The following is a 25,345-nucleotide window of genomic DNA, read 5'->3' as shown; positions in this document are numbered from 1 at the left end:
AGAAAATGCTCTTCATCACTAATCATCAGGGAGATGCAGATCAAAATAACAAGATACATCTCACACCACAGAGACTAACCCACATCCAAAAGAACAAAAGCAACCAGTGCTTGTGTAGATATGGGGAGAAAGAGACCTCTTTCACTGCTGATGGGAATGCCAAATGGTTCAGCCCTTCTGGAAAACAATATGGACAATTCGTGGAGAATGGGAACTGGTAGAGGATGGGTACTCGATCACTGTATGGCTGAAACTAAGCACGGAAGTTTGTAAGTCTGTAACTGTATCTCACGGTGATTCATTAAAACAACAACAACAGCAACAAAAAACCCCCAAAGAGTAGATTTATAGTGGCAATTTCAGATTTCACCAAAGGTAATTAGTGAAAGAAAGTACTCTCTGGCAGTCCCTAGTCTTCAAATTATAGTAAATTTTATTCTTAGTCTGCTGGGTTTATTTGTTGAATTAAGATGTTGGAATGATAAATGTCACTATGCAATTATTGACTGAGGATTGACTTCTTTGGAAATAAAAGAATATAACATTTTACCACATTTATGAAATCTAAGGGGATTTGTTTATTAGCTCACAATCACCAACAGTAAGATAGAAATTATTTGAGCTTATTCAAGTGATTATGGTGAATCTTCAGCTAAATGGAATTTACTGACCAGTGTCATATTAATTCATTTAACCAAAATGTAAGTAGTGCGTACTATGTATCATGGACTCTCTTGGGCTCAGGATAAATTTTGGTAAATTAAAACTCTAGTGCACAAAGTAAACAGTATAGAAATATCTCAGTAAATTAAGAATTGAGCTGCCATATGACCTAGCAATGCCACTTCTGTTTATATACCACCAGGACATTAAAGTATTCAAATAGACATATGCACATCATTATTCATTGCAGTACTTAGTACAATAGCTAAGATATGGAATCGATCTAGGTATTCAGCTATAGATAAGTGAATCATGAAGATGTTGTATATATACACATGAAATACTACACAGCCGTATGGAATAATAAAATGCAGTTTACTACCACATGGATAAAATTCGAAGATATCCTCTTAAATGAAGTAAGTCAGAAGAAGAACAAACACAGGATGATCTCACTTATATGTGGTATATAAAATAATTGGACAAACGAATGCCGTGTTTAAAAGGGGCATGCATATATTACCCTTGACCCTAGAGTATAAGGAGGAGAAGGACAGAGAAGGAAAGTTGGGGGGGGGTTAATAAACGGATGAGAAGTAATGGGGAACAGAGATCAGGGAACTCAAGTACATGGATGGTGTAAAGGAATGCTGTAGCTAAACAACCAAACCACATAATCAACAACACTGAACACAAGAGATCCAAACTTTAACAACCAAACTGAAAATTTGCCTGTCAACATGGCAGGGTGGGGATGGAGGTGTGGGAGGAATGGAACCTGGTAGTCATGATGGAGGGAAGGAGACACAGGTGATAGGACTGATCCTAGAACACAGTGTGTCTAAAACCCAACTCTAACTAACTTTGTAGATTATGATGCTTTATTTAGAAAAATGTAAATAGTGAGTGCAAGTAAATTGTGATTAACTATTCTTATGGTATAGATGAGATACCAGCTGAAAAATATACATCTAAAAGACTATGCCATATTTACAAACAAAAAAATTCTTCTGAAAAAGGACCATATTTTATAGCACCATTACTTATTCCAAATTATAGATATTTGGTGTATATTTATGCTTAAGTAAGTATACTCAATATATACTATATCTGTGTCTAGTGGGCTGGAGCGATAGCACAGCGGTTGGGCATTCACCTTTCACGCGGCTGACCCGAGTTCGATTCCTCTGACCCTCTCAGAGAGCCCGGCAAGCTACTGAGAGTATCGAGCCTGCCGGCAGAGCCTGGCAAGCTACCTGTGTGTATTGGATATGCCAAAAACAGTAATAATAAGTTTCTCAATGAGAGATGTTACGGGTGCCCGCTCAAACAAATTGATGAGCAATGGGATGTGTGTAGTATTGCTTGTGTGTATATGCCATATTTGTGTGAGTAATATTATTTGTGTTCATAACCACAGGAGTCTTATATGACTAAATAGGGAGTTCAGAAATACAGCAACTAAATACTTAGGTCTTATCTGTAGAAAAAAGTTTAGTCTTTATTTAAAGGACAATCATTTCAGTCAGCTGCTTTGAAGAAAATAAAGGCAAATATTTTGTTTACAAAGCATCTAAAGTTCAGTCATCAGATGGTTTTAGTCAAGATATAATTTCTTGGAAGGTGCACTTGTGGTGGGATTGGTGTTGGAGTATTGAATGTAGTAAATCATGAACAACTTTATCACAAATCATGAATCACGAAATCCCGTTGATCGTTGAGTTGCTCAAGCGGTCTCAGTAACCTCTACATTCGTCCTATCCCTGAGATCTTAGAAGCCTCTCTCTTCTTGGCCTTCCCAATGATACCACATTGGAGGCTCTTTCGGGGTCAGGGGAATGAGATTCAGCTGGTTACTGGCTTTGGCATACACCATAGGAAGCTTGCGAGGCTGTCCCATGTGGGCAGGAAGCTCTCAGTAGCTTGCTAGTTTCTACCAGATGGAAAGGTAGGTTATAAGATATTGTGCAGCCGCAAAGCAGCTGCGCGCTTCTGGGAACTTGCTTTTAAGTCTCTGGATGTTGGCCGTTGATGGGATTACATACACCTGGGTTTCTCTGCCCGTACCTTCATGCATGAGGCCCATTCGAACGTGTGGAGAGGGGCCTTGAGCATGGCTATAGCTAGATTCCAGTGGTCTCTGGCTTCTGGGAGCTATGCTCGGGGCAGGGAGGGAAGCTGGAGCCCATCCCCTCCGAGGGGTCCCGGGGAAGACAGCCAGGCATGCGGACAAGAACAACTTTATGGAAATGAATAAATAAAATAGTAATCACAGCCAAAAATAAAATAAAGAGAAAGCATTGCAAAACTAAAAAAAATATTTAATTTCTCTTCACATTGGTATTTCTGCAAGACATTGCAATTCTTTCACTTTCTCGTGTTTTCATAACATCTTTCTAGTGATAACTTTTACTTTTGATACTCTACTGAAAAGCCATTTCTCTGCAATTTTTCTGCAGTGTATAAATGCATTCTATATAGACAAATTTGTGAATTTTTTCTCTGTATATTATTTTATCATTGTTCCCATTGCTTCTTTAGGGCTTCTTTGAACCCTTTAACATCTGCTGACAAGGAGCTGGTATTAAATCTTTACCCCATCTATGTATTTATGTTTACAATGGATGTGCCCTCTCTACCTTGGCTATTGCCTTCCTGGAGTGAGAATGCATTAGAGTGTTTACTTGTTGTAGCTACCCTGCCAGGATTACGATAGCTAGGTAATAAATCAACCCATGCCAAGTTCCTATTCTGCTCAATGGGAAGCGTGCTATGGGTTGAGGTAAGCCCCAGCACACGAAAGGCGGGAAAGTCAAGCTGCCTGTTTGAAAAAGGGTCAGATATTTCCCAGCTATATGTGCCAGACAAGAAATCTGGTCTTGATGAGTTACACTGTACACAAATGCCTCTAGTGCTAAAAAAAATTCAATGACAGTCTTTTAAACACAGTATAACCAGAGTGGCAGCATTCAAGTCCTGCCTGGGTTTAGTTACTCACAGTTATCATTGCCAGAAATATAGGGAGAGTTCCTTGGAATTTGTTGACGATAAAAATTAATAAATTATGAATTATTATTTTCACATTCCTTTTATTAAAAAACATAATTTTTACTTAGAGGTAAGTCATTCAAAATAGTTAGGTTTATTTCTATAGATGCAGAAAATAAATTCATGTAACTAAGTGTATCTATGGAACTTCTATTGCAAATCTCTAAATTCATTTGTCTTGAATCACCCTTTCTAAAGCTGAAAGTTATTGTTTTCGAGCATAGCTAAAGAAAATCGTGCTCTCCTTACAGTTGAAATAAACACGGTTTTGAAATATGGGAGAATAAAAAGAAACACCCCAATTAATTCTTTTTTATGTGGTGTGGAGGGGGAAGGGGCTCACATCCAGTGGGCCTCAGGGCTTATTTTGGCTCTGCACTCAGGGTTACTCCTGTGGGGCTCAGGGGACCATATGTGATGTTGGAGATTGTTTCTGGGTTGGCTGTGTGCAGAGCAAGAAACCTATCTTCGATATTATTTCTCTAGCACCTAGTTCATTATTCTTAGCTCCTTTTCCTTGGGTGGGGGGGGGGAAGTTGGGGAGAACACATCCGGGTTGGGAGACAATAAAAACTAGAAACAAACCTCATGAGCATTTTTGCCCTTATCTTTTCCTCTGGATCATAAGTGTTAGTTAAAATAATCCTATTTCTCCTTTAAAAAAAAACTGTATTTGCTTGAAAAGATAAAGTCTATTAGCCTTGACCCCTGTGCAGCGCACCATGCACACCCCACTTCAAGAACAAATTAAAGCCTCTCATTCTCATCCTCTTTTCAAAACATTCTGGAAAGTGTTTTTTCCCCCTACATAGTTTGTAAAAAATTCAAACACAACTCTGAAAACCTACTGTGACCATGTATAGAATGTGTGACCTTGTGCAAGCTCATCTTCTATGTTCTTCCAGAGGTCTTTTGTAAATTTTGATTTGCAATTTCTGCTTCCTTCTCTCACTCAGATCTCATCTCTGCAGGTGGAATGTCTTTCTTTTCTTTTATTTGAGTTGAATGAATAATTCAAGGTTAACCAGTGGAATACTAACTCTTGGAAAGCAGTTTCCAAGTAATGTCTAATTGTAACTAGATTTTTTGAAATAGAGGGTGATATATAATTTATTTATGAATCTTGGCTGCTTGAATAGTGAATGTTAAGATGTGCAACTCTTTCTGTTTTATAGATCGCAACTGGGGCATAGAAACTTCCCCAGTGTGATTTGTTTTTATTTTGGGGTCATATGCAGTGGAGCTCAGACTTGCTCCTAACTCTGTTCTTAGGGATCACTCCCAGCAGTGCTCAGGAGAGCTGGTGTGAATTTTTTGAGATCACACATCAAGTTAGTGGTTGAGCTCAGACTAGGATTCTTGCTTTCTACAAGGGTCAGCTGTCTTAACTGAAGTACATTAGAAAGTAGACCTGGATTTTGCCTTAGCTAGAGTTTGTTGCCCAGAATATAACGGTATTCTCTTTTCTGTCTCTTCACTAAGAAAGAAGTTTGTTTTCCTATTCACAATTTCAGCCTTAGCATAATCCATGAAACAGATAGCCATGTTACTTATTACTCAACACATATCTGGGCATTGAATAAAATGATACTCAGAATTTATTTGACTAACAATGCAATATGTCTCCTGTCCACTCACCCTATGATTTGATTCTTTCTAATTTTTAAAAATTTTAAAGATTTTATTATTGAATTACTGTGAGATAGATCTTTGCAAAGCTATTCATGATTGGATTTCAGTCATACAGTGTTTCAACACCCATCCCCCTACCAGTATACATTTCCCAGCACCAGTATCCCCAGTTTCCCTCCCATCACTTCCCCTTACCCAGCTTGCCTATATGGCAGGCATTTTACTCCTCTCTTTCACTTTTTTTTCCTCTCTCTCTCTTCCACCACTTTGCTACTTATGTATGGAAATTCTATCATAATTTTAAAGAATAGAGTTCCCACTGACTTATGCAAGCACTTGGTTTGGTTGCCAAGGAAAAACAATTTTGTTGAAATTCCTATTTTTTTTACTGCTACCCTAGGGGAAAAATTAGTCTTTCTGGACCTTGATATCTGTATAGAATTTGGCTATAATCTGACAATATCTGTTATCTGGTTCTTCCTCTGCATTTGGGACTGGCTTCAGTGATTGGGAACACATCTTCATTGTCTTTTTAGAAAATGGCCAACACATTGTGAATCTTTACAGAGCTGTGTTCTTTTCCTAAAGAAACTCCCCTTCAAATAGATGTTGGGCATTTTGTGATATTACTTTTGACTTTTTTAAAGAGGTTTTTTTTTGTGTGTGTGGGAGGAGGGACACTGGGAACAACAGCATCACTCTCAAACCTCTCTTAGACAAGATAAGTGCCCTTGGCAATGCCATCTCATTTACAAAGGCCTCACTGTGTTCAGTTTTTGCCTGGCATGTTCTCTATTCCAGACTCAGGTCTTATAATGTTTCAGTTAGGCAAGAGATCTTTTCTGAGGAGGTCTTAACCATGTGATTGAAACGTGTTTGGAAGAGAAAAGTAAGTAAGGGCATGGTATGAGGGTCCCTGAGCCATTATGGACACAATAAGTACTAGATTATTCTTACTATCTCATCCTACATTTCAGAGTGTGGTAACTATTGTGATGAGAAAGGCCTCTCAAGAAAGAGAAGACAATTATTCTTTTTCCCTCCTCCAACGTCATTTTTTTTTGTCCTCTAAAAGTTCTGCAGACTCAAACCAAACTGGTTGGCTGAAAGCCTAAAGACTTTTACTCATGCTGTGGCAGGTTTTCAGAGCATTTTTATGATAGTGTTTCTTTTGGTCTGACCCCTAGATATGTGAAATATAGGTCAAGGGTTGAAAGTAATGCCTGTTTGTCATGTGAGAAGAAATAATTGGCATGAAACGTTGCAAAGAATGCCTGCCAACCTGGCAGTGCTGGGTCAGTTGTTTGCTATTGGTTTTGGCTGCTATTCCCAGAAAAAAATAATGGGCAGTTTCATAATTCTGAGAATATATCTTTATTAAGTCTGTCAGCTTATGGTGTCTCAGGTCCCTGAGAGACAATCAGTCTGAATGTCTTCACTTGTGCCATTTCTGTGCTGGTACCTGACTATCCATAGCATGACAAATTAATACTGATGTAATAATGTGGTTCTCTTATCCCCAAGCGAGACCTGAAGGAAAAACATTGGCTTCCTTTGAGAGATTTAAAATTGGTAGAACAAGATCATTTTGAGTAAAGATTTTTGCCTTACTCTCCATTGGAGTATGTATTCATTGCAGGGAAACAGTCTCCAAATGGGTTGGATTCCAGCCATTGATTTTGGAACACTGTACACATTTTCCTTTAGGAATAATTTTTCAAGTATGTCAGATCTTATGACGAGTCTACTTAAAAAATCTGTAGGACATAGAAACATATCCTATACTTTTTAATAAAAAAAAGCAATAGAAAACACATACTTTTAATACCAGCAACCAAACAAAATAGAGGAAAAATAAGGTTGGAAAAAGTAGCTTTTTCTTTTTAGGCCACACCCAGCTGTGTTCTGGGCTTAATCTCTGCTGACACCAGGCAATGCTCAAGGATTTCTCAGAGCTGGCTCTGTGCTTGGGATCACTCCTAGCATAGCTACGGAGCCCAAATGGAGTGCCGGCAATCAAATTCGGGTCAGCTGCTTGCAAGACAAACAACCTACACCCTCTGTACTATCTCCAGCCCAGCTTTGGAAAGCACATGCTTACAGTCTGGTACTGAGAGGACAAGCCAAAGCCTCCCGGTTTTCTAAAGAGCTTTTAAGAGTTGGAGGTCAGTCAGTCTTTCTATTAAGTTAACTGCCATTGTAGTGAAAGAGCGGAAGTCTTAGAAAACAACAACAAGGACACTTTCCCCTTTCACTATCTCTTTAACATGTTCTGAATAGCTTTTCCTCTAGCGTTAGAATTTAAAAACATTTTTTTTTGACAGTGCTCGAGGTTGAACTCTGGTCCTTACACAGACAGAGGAAAGCTCTGCACTGAGCTACACTCTCAGCCCTTGGGTGAAACCCTGAGCAGATGCCATTGTGTTGCATTGCTGTCTCATAAGAGGCCACTAGTCATGCTGAAGCTCTGAAGAATAATCTTAACCATTGTCTTTACATTTTCTTTAGTTTAGAGACAGGACTGACCAAGGAGAGCTAAAGGGAAAGCAAAGACTTCATTGGCATACTTGGCTTGAACCAGATTCATGTCCAAAGCTGACTCTTTGGGGAGCCAGAGTGATAACAGTGATAACAGGGGTCCAGCCCGTGTTTGGTCCCTGGTACCACAGCTGGGGCCCCTGCCTCAGCCTGCCAGGAGTGATCTCTGATGTCAGGACCAGGGTCAACCCTGAGCACCATCACCGGATGTGGCCTGAAAACCAACCAAACAACAACAGACGTTCCAAAGCTGACTCATGCTTTTTTTGTTTTTGTTTTTGATTTTATGAAGGGCAATTACCTTTTGGGACACTCAGGTACAATCAGTCCCTATGATACTAGTGGTACCCTATCACCTGATAACTTTTTATTTTAAATTAGTTACTTTGTGGTTGTGGTTCTGAGAGACACCTGATGGTTCTGAGAGACAGACATGAAGTACTAGGGACAGAACCAAAGTCTCTCTTCATCGAGACATGAGTTCTACCACTTTATCCCATACCCAGCCCACTTCTGGTTGCTTTGCATCCTGTGCCCGCTATTCCTGGATATTTGGTGGCTGTCCTTATCTTGAGTCACTCTGCCTATTCAGGCAGTCCTTTTAAAGATTCTAAGTTTATCTCTTTTTGTATGATTTTCATGTGTTCCACAGAAAACCTGAGACCCTTCTTTCTCTCTGCATTGCTCTTTGATACCAGTCACTTAAAGTCCCTTTAAATCTGGGAGGTCATTTTGAAACTGATTATTTAAGTATCCCTGTAAATTTACTTTGGATTAAAGCAAAGAAGTCATCTTTCTCTTTCCTTGAGTCAACTATACCTCTAATAACTAACTCTCTTCAAAAGGTTCTTCTCAAATTCTTTCAGTTTAAGAGTTTTCAGTTGGATGGAGATTTTTAGTGCTGCAAAAGTAGATTTCCAGTCTTAGCAATTCTGTATAGAGTGTTATACACCTCATTGTATATAACACATAGGCTTTTAGAGCCTTGGACAAATCTGAGATAGAAAATGAAATCCCTTTAATGATCACGAAATCCCGTTAATCATCGATTTCTCGAGCCGGCTCAGTAACCTCTCCATTCCTCCTTTCCCTGAGATCTTAGAAGTCTCTCTCGACTCAACCCTCCCAATGATGTTGCACTGGAGGCTCTTTCAGGGTCAGGGGAATGGGATCCAGCTTGTTACTGGCTTTAGCATATGAACACACCATGGGAAGCTTGCCAGGCTGTCCCATGTGGACAGGAAACTCTCAGAAGCTTGCCAGTTTCTCCCAGAGGGAGAAGTAGGCTACAAGATATCTGCTTCTGGGAGCTTGCTTTTAAGTCTCTGGATGTTGGCCATTGATGGGATTACACACACCTGGGTTCATCTGCCGGTACCTTCATGCATGAGTCCCGTCCGAACGTGTGGAGAGGGGCCTTGAGCATGGCTGTAGCTAGGTTCCGGTGGTCTTTGGCCGCCGGGAGCTCTGCTCAGGGTGGGGAGGGAAGCTGGAGCCCATCCCCTCTGAGGGGCCCCGGGGAAGACAACCAGGTGTGCGGGTAAGAGATAAAAAACAATCTCATTTATTATTCAGTTAATGTATTATTTACTACAATATATAGTCTTATGAAAACATTGCTGTATTAATAATCATGTTCCAATTGGTCACAATTCAAAGATTTTCTTTAGGGTGAGTGTGTGGGGCCACACCTGGTAGTGCTGAGGGCCTTTTACTGCCTCTGGACTCAGGAGTGATTTCTAGCAGTGCTCAAGGAACCATAAATAAGGCCAGGAATCAAACCAGTTTCTGCTTTAAGCAACACAAGTGTTAACCTGATTTATGGAGTATAGAATAAAATCACATGAGGCTGACACCCAAGGACAGTAGATACAAGGGTCAGGAAGATTGCCCCATAGCTGCAAGCCTGCTTCCTGAGTGGAGGGGAGAAGGCAGATGGAATAGAGAAGGGATCACTAAGAAAATGATGGTTGGAGTAACCAATTGGGATGGGAGATGTGTGCCGAAAGTAGATAATGGACCAAACTTGATGATCTCTCAGTGTCTGTGTTGCAAACCATAATGCCCAAAAGTAGAGAGAGAGAGTATGGGTAATATTGTCTGCCATGGAGGCAGGGGGAGGGTGGGAAAGGAGGGGTATACCGGGGTATTGGTGTTGGGGAATGTGCACTTGTGGAGGTATGGGTGTTTGATCATTGTGTGATTGTAACCCAAACATGAAAGCTTGTAACTATCTCACAGTGATTCAATAAAATAAAATAAAAAAAAAGACAAGTGCTAACTTCCTATCCTAATCTCTCTGGCTCACGTATCTAGGCTCACAAGAAGCGTTATGGGAGAAATGGGAAGATAAATTAATTTCTAAAATATTCTTTTATCTGAAATAAAGCCAAAAGATTTTATGAAATAAATAGAAGTGGCAAAAGACATATTTAAAATTTTACCCTAGAAGTACAGGAATTAAGACAATGTTTTGCACACAGCCCATCTTGGTTTTATTGTTGGAATTTATTTGTTCCCCCAGGTACTGCCAGAAGTAATCCCTGAGACAGTAGTAATCTCTGAGCACAGACAAATGCGGCCCCTATAAACGTGCCTCCCCCCACCATAATTTATTTTGAACTTGAAAACAAATAAATTGATGGTGAGGAAAGGAAGTTTCTACTAGGAGTTACCATCAATGAAAGAACAGCTTGGAGCCTGTTTAGAGTGACTCCTGAAAGGTGGGGTGGAAGGAAGGGCACAGACGTGGTAAATACTAAATATGGCATTTCCCACCCATCTGCTACCAACTTGAAAGATTACAATTCACAGAGAAAATTATTCTTCAAATTAAACACTGTGTTTCCTCATGCTAACACAATACAAAAACACCATTTCCCCACTTCTTTTTTTCCTTTTTGGGTCACACCTAGCAATAATCAGGGCTTCCTCTTGGCTCTGCACTCAGGAATTACTCCTGGCAGTGCTAAGGGGACCATGTGGGATGTTGGGAATTGAATCCAGGTCGGCTGTATGCAAGGCAAATGCCCTACCCACTGTGCTATTGCTCCAGCCCCCAATTCCCCCCTTTGAACCTCCAAAACACCCGTTACCTCCAACATTGCCCAAGAAAATAATTTATTTTAAGACTATTCATGGGCTGGAGCGATAGCACAGCAGTTGGGCGTTCGCCTTTCACGCAGCCAACCCGTGTTCGTTCCTCCGCCCCTCTCAGAGAGCCTGGCAAGCTATCGAGAGTATCGAGCCCGCGCGGCAGAGCCTGGCAAGCTACCCGTGCACATTGGATATGCCAAAAACAGTAACAATAAGTATCTCAATGAGAGACGTTACTGGTGCCCACTCGAACAAATCGATGAACAACGGGATGACAGTGACTATTAAGACTATTCATGAAGTATTGTTAAGTGGAAGGCTCTATGCACGGTGCATTGAGGACAGGATATGTTATGGCATAGCTGGCTTGCTAGAAAATTCCAGCTGAGATGACTAGATGATAAAAGACATGATTATATGATTCACAGACCTACCAGTGATATTTATCTATTAAGTTTTAGGTTTATTTTGTGTACTCTTGATGTTTTAGAGACAAAAAAAAAAACTGGGTTGTTAAGTGACTTTGGAATCATCTAGTTAGGTAATAGCAGAACTAACATAGTAGTCATATGACTGCAGCTCAGTGCTAATCTCTACTACAGTAGCTTGCCTCTCTTAAAAACGTAGTATCTTGAGACAGTGTTGCAAAATATTGTCCCTTTTAGTATATTCATTTGTTGGAGCCAACTATCATCAGCAATCAAGAACAAATTGTGGGCATCTGGCTAACTCTAAGTTTTGAAATTTTTCATGCAAAAGTAGAATAATTCATACTACATAAAATGGCAAATGACACAAATCAAGGAACACTTTATCTTCCACAGAGAGCCCAAAGACATCTTTCAAAGATGTCCCACTCACCAGAAAATAAGTACTTTTAATAACAAATGTGATATACCTTTCATGAAGGGATTGTACTCTGAGTGTACCCAATGAAAAAGTAAATTTTATATGCCAGAGTCAGTGAGAGAGGTTATTTGTGAGTGGAATCATGGGGAGAATAAATTTTGAAATAGATAATTAGAATAATTTTGATGAGTGGTGAGAATATTAAACAAAAGTCCAAAATCATATACCTGAAGAGATCAAACTGAATGAAGAGTGGCTTATGTTCTTAAATGGTGATGTTATGGATAATTGGAAATGATGTCATAGGTGGTAAAGTGAAAAGTGTCTGTCTAAAAGTGTTATAAACAAAGCAAACCAACTTGCTGATGCTACAAACTTGGAATTTCCCATAAGGATCAAGTAGGAGGAAACAGAAAAATTAAAATTAAATGGGACCATGATAAGTAACTATTATTTGATTTCTTAACATAACATTATTTTCCTTACAAAATGACAACAAAGCTGAGCATCCTAATTTATTTTTCTTTTCCTCCTTACCTTTATTCTGTTTTCATGGAACATATAAGTAAATTATTTTTTGTATGTACTTTTTAAAATTAGTCAATCAGTGTCTTTCTTCATGACTGTGACTAGATTAGAGTTCAATTTTTGTTAGCATATATACAAACTATTCTCACCTTTATCATCATATTTCAGGTGTAATTATATTTCTCCAAAATATAAAGATTCGATTATATTTCCAATGATGCTAATTTGGGGGGGTGGGGGGCTGAATTCTATTGTTCTGGGGGACTGCTCTTGGCTTGGTGCTCTGGGTACACTGCTCAGGTGATGCTGGGTAAATATACAGTACTAGGAATTAAACTTGGGGATCCCGCATGTTAGGCAAGTGATCTACTACTAAGCTACATGATCAGAACCCTCATTTTTATTTATAGTTCTCTCAGAAAAAAAATTTCAGTGTGCAAAATGGAGGGTTTTCATATTTTGGAAAAAGATTCAGACAAGTGGGGCAGCAAGAAGCACTATAATATACCCAGTAGCCAGTGAGACTGAAAAAAAGTGTCCCCATGTCACTAGGAGAAGCACTTAGAACACCCTGTGTTTCTGGGGAGGGTATACAAAAGTAATATATTTCAGGTTTTATGTACCCTGTTCCCGCCACCCAACCAAATTCCAGTTTTCTTTTGAGTTACCAATATTGCCATTGCATAAAAATTTCAACCTTTTGTTTCTTTATCTTAGTTTTTTTTGTTGTTTTATTTTTTCTTTTTCAGGTCACACCCAACGATGCACAGGGGTTACTCCTGGCTCATGCACCCAGGAATTACTCCTGGTGGTGCTCGGGGGGACCATATGGGATGCTGGGAATCGAATCCGGGTCCGCCACATGCAAGGCAAAGTCCTACCCGCTGTGCTATCACTCCAGCCCCCGAATCATATTTTGGAGAAATATAATTACATCTGAAATATGATGATAAAGCTGAGAATCGAAGTGGGGTGGGCAGTGTGCAAGGCAAATGCCCTACCGCTGTGCTATCGCTCCAGCCCCTATTTCCCTGGTTTTATTTGGTCCTTGATGCACAAAAGTGCAGACCTTCAGTGCCAGCTTTTTCCTTCTTACCATTCACCGTGCTCCTCCTGGGCGTCATCTCCCAAGGTCTGCAGCTCAGTGTCTGGATTATGGGGTTGATGGGATAAATTAGAGGACTATATTTTTGTGCTTGGCACACAGGAGGCCTGGGTTTGATCCTGGACTTGTGGTTCTCCAAGCACTATTGGGGGGTGACTCCTGGGCACCATGCCTAGAGTAGTCCATGAGGACAATCAGGGTGTGACCCCATAACAAATCAACAAAACAAACAAAAAAGTCAGTATCTGATTTCTTTTTCTCCACAACCACAGAAAATTTCTCTGACTCTATTCATGGTTAGTGAGCCAGAATGCCAGCAAATTAGCTAGCATGAGGAGCGCTTGGCTAGTGATCTCAGAAGCTAGAGAAAACTGGTTCTCCAGCCTCTGAGTGTCATCATTTAAACATGCCATTTTCACACTGTTTTATAGTTTTTTCTCAGTAAAATGAAATTAAGTGACTTATAGTGGTACTTGGGACTCTTTTTACATCTTTTCCTTATCATTAGTTCCAGCATTTCTCTGAAGAATTACCTGCACTCAAACCCTTGTCTCAGGATGTTTGGAAAAGCATAAGCCAAGTTCTTTACCTAACATTATGAGGCCCAATCTCTACCCCCTTAGTAGTTCAGGTTATTATTTTCAAAACCTCTTGCCAAACTGTAGATTTCATTTAAAAATGATGGATAATGGTTCAGATATTTTAAAATGTTATATAAATAAAGATTTTATGATCATGCTAAATATTTTTTATTTTTAATCGCTCTACTAAATCAAAATAAAATTATTTTAGAAAACCAGGACAGTACTATAGAGAGTAGTATGGGTCTAAGAGGTACCAAAGAGGATGAGTAGTTTATTTTAAATAATAATAACCAATCATTTTTGGAATACTTAGGTGTGATGACACTATAAGCTGTAGAATGACTGTAACGCATATACATTCACACCCATACACATATATCTTCAATTTATTTCCATAATAATCTGATAGTATGTATAATTATTCTTTTTACTGATGACAAGTATAAGTTGACCGTAAAGGTGAAAATTCAGATTTAAGCACAGGTAGTACTTTTGCCAGTTTGTTTCTATAATTACTCAACTGCTATTCTTAGATGGTTTATTTAAAATGGGAGACATATGATCAATCTTGTTGACTTATTCAGAAATGTAACTGATTATGGGGTGGAGCGTTTGCCTTGCACTCAGCTGACCTGGGTACAATTCCTCTGTCCCTCTCGGAGAACCCAGCAAGCTACCGAGAGTATCCTGCCTGCACAGCAGAGCCTGACAAGCTACCCGTGGCAAATTTGATATGCCAAAAACAGTAACCACAAGTCTCACAATGGAGACGTTACTGGTGCCCACTTGAGCAAATTGATGAACAATGGGACAACTATTGCTTGCACCTGATTACATAAAAATCTTATAAGAATAAAATTGGTTTTTTTCTAAAGTATTGAGTTGATTCCATATCATAGAAGAAATTCTGAAATATTAACTGCAAGAGACTAATGTCATTTCATAACATTTTGGAAAAGAACATCAAGTAAAACCAGAAAAATAGGTCAAAGGTTTTTTATTTTTGTGTATTTCTGGTAGGACATCTTCTTATTACTTTTAGAAGATTATAGCAGATAAATCTGGCTAAGTCATATTGCAACTTAAGGCTCAAATTTCCTTATTCTTCAAAAACTAAAATTCCTTTTTGAGATCAAGTTAGAGCTGAAAAATCTGTAGAAAACTGACATCTTGTTAGACTTGGGGAAAAAGAAAGTAAACAAATTGGATCCTTTGATTGTCTTGCCTACTATTTGGAAATCTTAGTTTAATGTGAAATTGGAAGTGGGATAAAACAAGAATAGAAAGAAGAAGAAAAAATTGATCAGGAATAATGTATAGACTGCTTTCAATAGAATTCTAAGTCTCTAAATTTCATTTACTAAGTTGTTTCATTTTTGAGTGCAATTATTCTCAAGTGGATGCACTATTTTAATATATACCAGATTGCTGGCATTTGAAGGTGAGAATATATTCAATCTGGATATATGTACCAGTTTATTGAAATATTTTCTCATTGTTTATAGATGAGGTATCATCAAAATTAATACGCATTTGACCTTTCAGTGTGACCACATAATATGTGTCTTAAATAGCAATGTCTTGAAGTTAAAGCATCAGAAACCAGAAACCCAAATCCCTCAGAATTGATGACATTTTTTTAAAAACAAGTTTAAATGTTGGTGAATTTTAGCATTCAGTGGTTCAGAATGTGAAGAGCAGCATTCGTGATTCCTGGTTGCAAGAAACAATTCCACACCAACTTTTCTTATGTTTCATTAGTCTTAATTAGGTTCCATTAGTAAATTTTAGATAAAATGGAAACCAGAAATTCAAGTACTAATTTTCCAGTCTCTGTTGTAAGATAAAAGGAAGACTGAATAAATGTAGAATTAGCAAAACAAAAATTCCCATGTAATACCAGTGTATAAGCAGGATCAATGGATATTGAGTTTAAGTAAATAGAATAGAATATACTAAAGATGTGTATAACTAATATGGCTCCCAGAGGTCAAATGGGCAGTAATAGTAGGTAAAAGTATCATCACACACACAGAGAATATTTGACTAGTCTGTGGAGAAGATTTAAACATTTAATTTGATGGGTAAATGTTTGAGGAACATATCTTTCTAGGTTGCCCTCAAATTCTCAAGTCTTGACAATAGTCTGCAAGCAATCTGATTTCTTGTGATCTGAACATTGTTTTCTCTTCATAGCTTCTTTCCTATTTTGTCCACTGGCACAAATTTGATTTAATTTTATCTCAACATTAATACTCAATCATGAGATATCTAGTTGTATAAGAAAAATATCTTTATCCTTGTGTTCATATCTTTAAAAAACAGAACAAAACATTTTCTTCCCCTGTGAGATGTTGACAGAATTGGTGCCAGAGCTTAAAAACACACACACACAACTTTGAGGACATAGTTTTTAATCTGTTGCATTTTACATCTTCAAAGCCTTCTTTAAAGCTCTCACATGTTGCCCTTAAGATGCACAGTAGGAATGTCAATTTCCATGGCAATCTTGAAGTACTTCTTTTGGTTTTTGTTTGTATCCTTTTGAAGTATAAACTTAGGAAAGAATCTTTTTCTCGTTTTGAGTCCCTGCTCACCAAAGACAGGAATTGTTTAAAGAGAACATCATGTAAATAGTGAGTTGAAATTTCAAGTTGGATAATTTTGAAAGTTTTGAAATTTTGCCAAATGGAAACCAAATTAAAATGTTTCTTATTTCTAGCACTTTTATAGCATACGTATGATTTATGCTTTGATGAAAACTAAACCAAATATGTTTTTAAAAAGTTGTAATTTATGGTATATTCAAAATATACCCTGTTGAACTATATCTGACTATTCCAAGAATCAGATGCTCTTTGTGTGTGTCTCTCTCTGTGTGTGTGTTTTGTAAGTCTCAAAGCAGAACTTATTATTCTATTTTAGTAAGTAGTGTCTGAGTGGGAAAAAAGAACAAGCAAGAGGGTAGATTTTATTTCCACCATTAGCCATCCCTAAACCCTGAACACAGAATGGTGTCCCCTGCCACACACACAAAAAAAACCCCACAGAAAATAAAAAACAAAAAACAAAACAAACCCAAAATGAAGCAAAATAAAAAAGCAAGAAGGTAGAAAAGAAAATATGTGCTGCAGGAAAAAAATATCTCATTTGACTTATCAAAAAATCCAAGTTAAGTGAATATTGAGGTATGTTACTTTCTTACTAGTACCACTAACAGAATTAATTATTACTATTCATTGTTGGTGAGATTTTGAAGAGCAGATACTCTTTTCCTAACTGATTTGGTAATATCTATCAAAAATCCTTAAAATGATAACACATTGTGTGACTCAGAAATTCCACCATTTAAAATGTATTTCAAAATACTTTTATAAGTTGCAAAATACATAGTAATGAATCATAGCATTCTTTATAATAGTAAAAATTGTGTATGGCTTAAATAAATAGCCATTGATTTAGTGGTAGTTGAGAAAATTAAAGAGAGATTCACATAATGGCAATAAAAATGTAGATTACATAAGACATAACATCAAAAATAAATATTACATACTGAGAACATTAAAATATTATGCATATACCACGTTGTGGTTATATTATAACAAATTGTTTAGGGGCTGGAACCATAGGACATCAGGTAGGGAGCTTGCCTTGCATGCAACTGATCTGGTTTCAATCCTTGAAACCACATATGGTTCCCTGAGCGTCACCAGGAGTGGGCTTGAGCTTTACCAGGTGTGCCCCTCCCCTCTCCCAGCAAAAAAACCCCCAAAACTTAAAGGGTGCTAAATTGTTTGGTTTACGAAATGTTTTTCTGAGACTATCACAACTTTAAGTCATCGTTTTGGGGAAAAATTCGCATGATTTTGTAAAATAGTGTCTTAAAACTGATCCAGTTGAAGGATTATCTGTGAAGTAGTTCCTCGATCACTATCATTTACTTCATTTAAGCCTCTTGAAAGATATTTATGTGGTCCTAATAATAGTAGTTTTATTTTCATTATATGGAAGAAAGAATTGGTTGAAATTAGTAGAAAGAAATGTTTTGGAAAACAGTTTTCTTCTCTTTCTTCTCACAATGGTGATGTTACTGGTGCCCACTCGAGCAAATCGATAAGCAACGGGATGACAGTGATACAGTGATACAGTGATCTAGAAAATAGAAAACTTAAAGATTAACTAAAATATAATAGCTTTAAGTACTCACTACATAAATATTGAGAAGCTTTTATCACTTTAATTTCCTCCTTTGTGACTTTTTTTAAGCCTGGATATATTTAAGGGAAAGGTTCTAAAACTGAGTATATTATATTTGTATTGTTAAATCTATGGAATTATTTCTTGTTATTTGATGCTTATGTCAAAGAAAAAACATTTTCTTCCCTTTTGAATATACGATTAGAGTTATAGTGTATACATTGGAAAGAGGTAGAAATGTAACTTATAATGATTTTCTCTACTACATTTTTTTCTTTTCCAATCATTATTATCTCCCTTACCCCACTTCCACATTCTTCTTTCATAGCTTTTATTTTCATTACATAAATGTCTTATCTTAGACCTTTATTTCTTTAGAGCCCTGCATTTTAATAAAATCCTGACTATATGTTACAGATTAGAAAAACATGATTTGTTAATCATGGTTGAGCTATTTTATGATTCCTTCTATTGACATAGAGTGGGAGAGGTGGTTGGTAGAAATTTTTTTCTATCTATGCCATTTCATTTCTATTTATTTTTCTTAATCTCATTAAGACAATTTTCTTTGTTTTTATAGGCATAATTATTATGGTACCCATATAACAATACATCTGATGTATGGATACTCATTTCATTCATTGTCCTATATATATATTACACAACTATATATTGAAAGCTGCATTTGAAAATAAACCACAAGCTGTAGAAGCCAATATACATTTCTAATTTTCAATACTCTATTTCATGAGGCAACTTTAGAAAGAATACAGAACAATTGTCCAACACATACATCATTGTGTGGACAGTTCTATATCACTAACAGTTTATTGTGCTATGTGGTGCTTGGGGTCCAGGACATTATCTTTTGGCAGGCATTGCCTTAGAATACTTTTGTTTTAACACCTGGTACCACTTGGAATGAGAAAAAAATTAATGTGTGTGTTTAAAGGACTTCTGGAGTGCTTGAAAGATCAAAATCAGTGCCATTAAGCCTGATGAATGACCATTATCTAGTTTTAGTTAATTGAGCGGTAACATTTCTTGGCAGCCAGAAATAAAATAATAAACATATTTTAACCAAACCCATAAGAGTGAATTAATTAAATTAGCAAGACTTTTCTAGATTAGGAACAAAATATCTCTACTTTTTTTGATCACCTAGATAAGTATTGTCTAAACATTTAATTTGTAGACCACAGACACAAAATTTTCTAGCCACTGCACCAACAATGTGAAAGTTGGCATTGATTAGAGTATAGTATGTTCAATATAATTCACTGAATCACTGTCACTGTCATCCCGTTGCTCATAGATTTGCTGGAGCGGGCACCAGTAACATCTCCATTGTGAAATTTGTTACTATTTTTGGCATATCGAATATGCCAAAGGTAGCTTGCCAGGCTCTGCTGTGAGGGTGGGATACTCTCGGTAGCTTGCCAAACTGTCTAAGAGGGATGGAGGAATCGAACCTGGGTCAGCCACGTGCAAGGCAGACGCCCTACCCACTGTGCTCCAGCCTGTTCAAGATAATAACATTATTAAATTCTTGAAATCTTTTGTGTATTTTGTTCTTACAGCACATTTGAATTGTGAACTGTCCTGTTTCTAATGTTCAATTAGCCTCCACAGTACAGGTATAGGAAAAAAAATTTTTTCCTCCCCCCCCACCCCCCCGACTTCTTTCCCTTTTTGTTGTCATTGTTGCAGTGTAGGGACTTTCACACTTTGCTGTGGTGTTTCCGGGCTTGCGCACTTGTGGCACTAAGCATGACAATTGTCTGATGGCTGCTGTGGGGTCATATCTAACATGGAATTTGCTTTCTCACAAATACAAGGTGGTCTTACTACTGAGCTGCATCCCTGGACCCTCACATCTAGATTTTTTTTTCTCAGGTGAGAGAGTGTCAATCAAACTCTGGGCCTCACACATGCAAGACAAATGCTCTAATGGTTGAACTGCATTCCTGGCACATGCCTGTAATTTTAAGGGTAAAGCTAGAACATGTGCTTATTTTTATTTTATCTTGATGAAAGAAAGACATATAACTGTTAGCATTTTATTATTAATAGAATAATGTGTGTAGAAACATTGTGAGTGTTCAGGATGGCAACCAATTCGAAGGACACACATGACAACACCACTTCATCTTAATGAATAAAATGTAAAGAATACACTGCTGGCTCAGTGCCAATAAGTTAAAAAATATATATAGGCTGCTAGTACCTTCTATTATGCTACAATAAAACTGAAACCCACAAACCTAAAGGGAAAAGTAAAACTAATGAGCTTTGGTTGGAATGAAATCAATGGTGGGACCAGTTTGACCACACAAGCATTTTCTGTAGTCTCTTGGGGTGATGGATTTAAGTGCCACACTCTGGGTCTGAGCATCAGGAACCAAAAGGGCAAATAAAGACCAAGATCTTCCAAATGTCACATTTGTCCATTGCCAACTGTTAGTTCCCTAATGAAGCATGGTGAACTAGCTGGTGGGATATACAGGGTGGCTATTAAATATCATATTCACGTTAATAGAAGGACTAGCTTACATTTATGAAGTATAAATTTTTTTCAAAGAACATTTAAAAATTATTTTTCCATACATTTTCCCAATCAGGCTTTATTAATTATGGCATACCAAGAATGTATGCCATAATTTTTCATTCTACCAAAAGATTAGTGAGGAATTAACAAGCAAGAAATTTTGTGTTGACCTTCAAGAAATATATATGGTTATTACTATTTAAGAAGGTAGATATCTAAGACCTCACATATTTGAATAGGTAAAATTATTATCAGAATCATTTGTTTTCAAGTACCTTTCAGCATCTGTTCAGAATTACCTTGGGCAAATGCCCAAATCTTGCTGCTTAGCCAAGTCTATCTGCTTTTGTTCCCTGGTGAATTGGGCAGTACTGCCTCAAGGAATTCTTTCCTTAGACTAAAGTTCAACCACCTGAACCACACTCTTTAATATTCTTTTGTATGGATTCTTTTCAGTTTTTCCCCACTAGCCTTTAAAGGCGGATAGAAAATGAGTTACTTGTACTCTCTTGCAGCCCCAAACTTACTTTCTCCTTTATACTCTTGTTGTCAAGTCAAAAATGTTTTTGCTTGAAGTAAATTGTTTATGTGTGAGTTGAGGGTAATGAGACAATAGTGATGGGGAGAGATAAAACCATGAATCTGGGACTGGACAGGGCCAAGATATTCAAACAGAAAGAAACTATGTTTATGTCCTTTAGCAATTATAGCAAATCTACAGCAAAATTTGGCTTAATCAACTAAGAAAAAGGTTGTAGCTAAGGTATAGGATGATTGCAATGTATGTGTAATTTGTGGGTTAAATCTTCAGCACAAAAAAATTCAAAAGCTATTTGGAATGAAGAGTGCTCAATTGAATGAGTGCACACACTTCTGGATTTGATCCCCAGAACTAGTTCCCCGGCCAGAACAGGGAGTGACCCCAAACACAGAGCTGGGAGTAGTCTGTGAGAACCACTGGGTGTGGTCCCCATAAATCATCAACACCCCAAGTAATAAAAAAATAAGTTGCACAGTCAGAGATTTAAACCCAGGGAACAGAGCATCCACAACAAGGGGCAATATCCAGGTAGAGAGCAGACAGAGAAATACTCTTACCAAGAAAGCGAGCACTCTATTGGATAATAGCTGGATTCGAGAGAAATATTCCAGGTTGTGTTAAGCTTGGCCTAAGGAAGGGGAGGGAGTGGTGCCCAAAACCTGGTACAGAAATCTTATTATCCTATAACTAGAGCACTAAAGCAGGAAACAAGAAATTGTAGGATATAAACTAGGGTTAGAATCACTCGTGTCAAATTGGTGATCTCCCAGAACCTTTCTGAGAACTGTACTGGTGGACACCATATTGGACCTGATTCTTCATACATAAGGGGAGGTCCATCCATTCCTTGTATGAAATAGAACATGCATTTTTTTTTGGTCAGCCCTGGCATTTCTCATTCTCAAGGGCTACTCCTAGCTGTATACTCAGAGACCACTTCTGCTGGTGCCTGGGACCATGGGATGCCAAAAAAATCAAACTGAGATTGGCACCATGCAAGGCAAGTATCTTCACCCCATTGCTATCTCTCCCAACAATGAGATATCTCTCACTGATATCAATAATTTTCATTGATACCAATATTTCTAATTGGGGTATTAATGAAAGATCTCTCCCCACAATTACTTTCTCTCCATCCCCTATGAAAATAAGTGGAGTTTGTGTGTGTTTGTGTGTGTGTGGCTGTATGTGTGTAAGATCCTCCCTCCAGTGCTTAGCTTTGCTCCTATTTACTTGGGGCTAATATGCTAGATATTTTTATTCATATGGTTATTTAAAAGTGCACTGTTCTTATTAATTATATTTTTTGAACTTCTTAATTATTTTTGTTACCTGGAAATTAATTCTAATATTATATTATATAATCACCATTGGTTTAGTATTTATTTACCCTCTCAAATTTTACTTCACTCTTGTTGAAGCAAATTATATGCACAGATTATGTGTTTTTCACTTGAGTAATTGCAATGGGTTATGCCAAATTATACAATATGGTAGCATAAAAATACTTGAGATTTGCTCTTTTATCTTCTATAGCTTAATATTTTTCTTCTCTCCAGATTATTAAGTTTTGTCTTTTGTACTACATAAAAGTTTCACTTTTCCATAAAAATATTGAATTTCTCCCTCTAACTTTGCTTGGGACAAAGATTAGGAAGTTTTTCTTCTGAGTCTTGGCTGGAATTTCTGAAACAGAATATTTCTCTTGGGATTTTCTTTATAAAGTTATTAGAGGCTATCAGAAATAACTGCTTCTCTATCCTGGCTCTAGAGATGTAAGCCATTGTTTAAATTGACAGATTTATTAAAGACAGTTAGTAGAAACATCAAAATGTAGCAGGTACAGTAAGAGCAAAGGTAGGACATTAATGTAGCCAATCAGCAGACACCTTTAAAGTACAGTATAAAATCATGATAATTTCGTATTCTATTCTTCACTGACTGAGTTCATGAAAGATTTCTGCTTTCATGTCTAAACGAAGATAATTTTTTTAACCCAGGAAACTATTATGTCCTTGGGGTTTTTATTAGGGGGACAATTATGATGGTTTTCTATACTGTTTTTTTTATTTGTTTGTTTGTTGATTGGTTTGGTTTTGGTTTGGGGACATAATTGACTATGTTCAATTGTCACTGTTGACTGTTCTTGGGGTCTATATGGGATTCAGGGGAGTAAACCAGTGTTGGCCACAGGCAAGGCAAGGGCTTTACTCCCTGTAGTATTAACCCAATAAATAAATTTTGTTACTTAAGTTTTACCACTATGTTACCATTTTAATTCTTTAACATTGAGAAAGAACTGAGTTTACAACTGAGTGTGCACATTTTAGTCTGAAAGTGCTTTTATTTTAGCCTTCTTTGTTCATAAAACTAACCTAAAGTTTGTCGGCAATTTCAAAGAATACTTGATTTTGTCAAATCTTTTGGCTTATTTATTAATTAATTTATTTAATATGAGAATCACAAGCATCTTTTAAAATTTATTTAAAATTAAGAACAGAGTATTGAGTTCCTACAGTCTCGATCTTCAACTTTCTGTGTCCAGTCAACATACGAGTTTGCGCAAATGTTCTTCAAATATTCTACCCCACGATAATCTATCCCTCCTTACAAATATGACTCTGATTACCAATAACTATTTTATCATATCTTAAGTTTCCTAATCCATTGGCATAGAATCATGTCTTTATTCATTCATTTGCTCAATTTCCATACTGCTAGCATACTTGCACATTTTGCTTCAGTGAGTAACATGAGCTTCTATTCACAGAGATTTATGTGTGTCCTTAGGATATACATATACATCTTCTATATGCATTTTCTCATTTAGCTTTCCTTAAGATCTGTGAGTTCTTACTATTTTTCAGATACACAACTGAGACCCTGAGAGTTTTTAACTTAATTTACCAGCAGTGGTAGAGGGATTTGAACCCAAATTTAATCCTATAGTCAACATTTGTTTTTTTCGGGGCTGGAGAGATAGCACAGTGGGTAGGGCGTTTGCCTTGCATGTGGCCGACCCGGGTTCAAATCCCAGCATCCCATATGGTCCCCTGAGCATGGCCAGGGGTAATTCCTGAGTGCAGAGCCAGAAGTAACCCCTGTGCATTGCCAGGTGTGACCCAAAAAGCAAAAAACAAAAAACAAAAAACAAAAAACATTTGTTTTTTTCTGACATGCCACATGGTGGCTCTTCATTATAGTGGTGTACACTTAATTATACTCTGACAGACTAGTCCTGTGGGCTAATTATTGTTTGAAGCAAACTTGAATTAGAGACTTTGTCTTATCCTTTTTTTTAAATGGTGGGAATCTCTGCATTAGGAATGGACAAGGAGAATTTCAGTAAAGGATTCTAATCTAATTGTAGACTATGTTAGAGTTTTTTCCCTCTGGAGACCAGTTTCCCACAGTGGGGCAACTTTTAAATTAGGAATGGCATGAACTTTATGAAACTTGGATAGTCACAAAGGATGGATAGTTCTAACCAGCCGATCTTACCAACACTTCCTTACTTCCTTACTGGCATTGTGTCCTCTTAAATTGAGGAAAACTGATGTGGTGTTCTTGTTTACTCCTCTGAGCTACCAGCTAATATGGGAGTAGTACCATAATTCAACACATTTTGGGACCTATGACTTGCCCTATGCCAATTTCACCTAAAAAGAGGAAATAAAATTGTATCTAGGTAGATTGTAACACAACCTACTCTTATTGATACTCACTATTTTAGTATTTACCAGTACAATATGGAAACAGATAACTTAATAAGGAAAAAATTATGCTCTTTCCCCTCCAGTCTGTTTTTCTGGAAGTTAGAACATATATATATATATATATATATATATATATATATATATATATATATATATATATATACTGGGGTGTGTAGGAAATGGCTCAGATCTCCAGTATTTCTCTTCCTAAGAGCTTCCATTCCTGGAGGTCTTGTATTTTGTGAAGTTCTGGAGAGAATACTAACAATAAGAACTTTGCATGCTCAGTGGGAGTTCTCT

The sequence above is a fragment of the Sorex araneus genome, chromosome 1 (genome assembly GCF_027595985.1).
Source record: "Sorex araneus isolate mSorAra2 chromosome 1, mSorAra2.pri, whole genome shotgun sequence".
Classification (NCBI taxonomy): Eukaryota; Metazoa; Chordata; class Mammalia; order Eulipotyphla; family Soricidae; genus Sorex; species Sorex araneus.
Note: the sequence above shows the minus strand (reverse complement) of the source record.